Source organism: Aphidius gifuensis, linkage group LG3, assembly GCF_014905175.1.
Source record: "Aphidius gifuensis isolate YNYX2018 linkage group LG3, ASM1490517v1, whole genome shotgun sequence".
Lineage (NCBI taxonomy): Eukaryota > Metazoa > Arthropoda > Insecta > Hymenoptera > Braconidae > Aphidius > Aphidius gifuensis.
Genome location: NC_057790.1, coordinates 11,854,904 through 11,857,913, shown reverse-complemented (window position 1 = coordinate 11,857,913; position 3,010 = coordinate 11,854,904). Strand labels below are relative to the sequence as shown.

Below are 3,010 nucleotides of genomic sequence, written 5' to 3'. Positions count from 1 at the left end.
TGAACTTGAACGGTCGAAAATTAAAGCCTCCATGATCAAAATAGTGAATGAAGTGTATTAACCTCATGTTAATCAAATGGAAAACAAACTCACCTCTAAATATTTTTCAATTGAGTTCAAATTTTTTCTGGGCATGATTTAGAGTTGTATGAACTTGTATAAAGATGGGTGAAGAGAAAAAAAAATATCGAAAAAAAAAAAAACACCCTAGTGTATACGTTAAATATATCCTAGGATATATTTAACGTATGAGCTCATATCTTTATTTACTATAAAAAAAATATTTCCAGTATATATATTAAATATATATAATGTATATATTGAATATTTCTGATGTGTATATATTTAATATTTCCAATCTGTGTATGAAGATATATATACATGGATTTTCTGTTTTTAAAAAAAAAATCAAAAATAAAATAATTAAATGAACAATTAACTACATACATATATATAATTATTTAATATTTTATTTGATTTATTTATTAAAAACTGAGGACACACGAATAAAAATTATAACCTTCAAGACAAAATGAATTTCGCTCAGTAACATTGTGAAAATGAAAAACTTTAAAATAAAAAATACATTCAGATATCGTCCTCGTCGGAAGGTTCTTTCGATTGATTTTGAGTTGAACGCAATTTGTGGAGCTTGCTATTAATTGCCTGACCAAATCCCACCAAAGTGAATGTATTTTTAAATTTCCGCTGAACTGAATCTGAAAAAAAAAATTAGCCTTATTAAAAACTTAATGTATATGTATATATATATTTTCTCTATCAATTAAAATATTATTATATATCCTCACACTTAATTGCATCGACAATGCGTGTGTCGAGTGCTGTCAGCTTTTGCGGTGTTTCATCTTTTTTAATTTTACATTTTCCTCCTTTGTAATTACTTTTTAATAATACGTTCATGGGAAATAAACTCATGACCAATGATGTGCTCATGAACTTGTAGGAACCTCTGGAGATAGCAGTTGTCCATTGAAGGTCTGTGACAGTGACATCTAATCCTGGTTGTCCGATTTCTATCTGTAAAAATTATATTTCAACAATATTATTAAAAATGATAATTTGATTTGCTTTTATTTGATTATTTATTTTATTTTTTTTCTGCTGAAATATTAACTTACAAGGCCTTCTACAAAATTTCCTTCCTCCAAGTCTATTGCATTTGTGATGGTTCCATTTTTTTTTTTCACTCTCAGATGACAAATAACTTGGACGACGAGCAGCCGATGATCTTTGACCACTAGATTTTAAAGTTTCAATGTCTTTGGTCAACTTCTCAATTTTTTGGTCTCGTTCTTTTATTGCTGATTCAAAAAAAAAAAAAATTTATCGGTTAAAAAAAAAAATAAATCATTGGATAGTACCAATGTACATTGAGATGATTGAATTATAATAATTTATAAATTACAAAGTCACTATTACCGTTTAAAATATCTAGCAGTGTGGGATTAGTTGGCTCAGGAGATTTGTTATCATTGAGGTCATTATCTTCATCACTAGCTTCCTTCAAGTCATTATCTTCATCACTAGCTTCCTTCAAGCTTTTTACCTCCTCATCTGAGTCTAATATCGTTTCAGTATATTTTCTTTTGCGATGTGGACCATTAGATATATTATTGTGCTTTTGTAAAATCAATTTTTTGCCTTTTCTATCTGCTGGTTTTTCACTGTTCTTTAAATCAACCTGCAAAATAGGAATTGAAAAAATAAATATATATTTTTTTTCATTAGTTTACTCATATTACTATTAATTTTTGTTTAATATGGAAATATAATATGGTTTTACACAAGCTGTACCTGAGAAATGTCATTTTCTTTCTCGTTTTCATCATCATCAAATAATTTTTGCTTCTTTAAATAATATTGAGCCAATGTATTTGGTTTTAATGCTTTTGGAGATACATCACCATCCAATATTTATATTTTATTTTCCAACTCAGACATTTTGTCTACAGAAAATGAGAAAATTTAATAAATAAAAAACTTTTTCTGCATACGCAAAAACATATGTAGTTAATAAAAAAAATTTAAAAATGTAAATAATAAAATTAAAAGAAAATATTTACCTGATATCATAATTACATTGACTTTATATTCCTTGAAAATCTTTTTTTCTCTCCATTCAACTGTATATATAATTTCGTCATTATCTTTGTTATAATTGTCAAATTTTTTTCTATCGAAATTTTCTATCCAACTGACCGGAACACCAGGAGTAAACGAATCTTTGTATTTCCCACCAACCCATTTTACTAACGCCAGAAAAACTTTTGGCATAATTTTTCTTTTACGAATTTTTTAATAAAAAAAAAAATTTGACAGGTCTGTCTTACTTGATTTTTTTGTTGATAATAAAACAAAACAAAGTCGGTAGTGTGTGTGTAGCTAAGGAAAGATAGTCATTTGTTATTTATTTATTTACGTACAATTTAATGCATACATACATACACATATATGTATAAATATATATTTAAAAAATATGCGAAAATCAATAAAAGTAATAGAAGATAGAAAAAGATAGAGATAAAAAAAAATAGTTGCAACATGTTTACTTGCTCTTTTAATGGTTAAATCACTAAAGAATAGTTATATTAGTTCACGTTTAATTTAGAAATTAATTTAATATGAACTAGAAATTGAAATATGAATACATTGAAAAATTGAAATAATTATATATCCAAGATACTTTCGATGTAAATGTCAAAAATATTTAATATATAGATACTGAAAAATATCTAATTCATATATATTGTAACATGACATTTCGAGTCAGCTACCTTCTCGGACCGTTGCTATGGGAATTAATATTTTAAAATAATATTTATAAATAAATATAAATAAATATTAAATATATTATTGGTTTATTCGATTTTTAGGCCAAACAGTTATACCAAAAATTAATAAATGAGTAACATAATAATAATAATAACTGAAAAACGTAGTTTCGTAACTCAAAATTATAAAATAAATTCTCAAACGCAATAATAACAAT

At 25.6% G+C, this 3,010-nt stretch overlaps 1 long non-coding RNA gene across 1 annotated transcript; it reads right to left on the bottom strand.

The window, feature by feature from the left end:
- Positions 1–1,265: 1,265 nt before the first annotated feature.
- On the bottom strand, positions 1,266–1,885 carry LOC122851956. The gene is made up of 3 exons (XR_006373775.1): positions 1,816–1,885; positions 1,441–1,702; positions 1,266–1,322 (listed from the first exon to the last, which is right to left on the bottom strand). It is a non-coding gene; the product is annotated as an uncharacterized LOC122851956 (long non-coding RNA).
- Between the last annotated feature and the right edge of the window lie 1,125 nt (positions 1,886–3,010).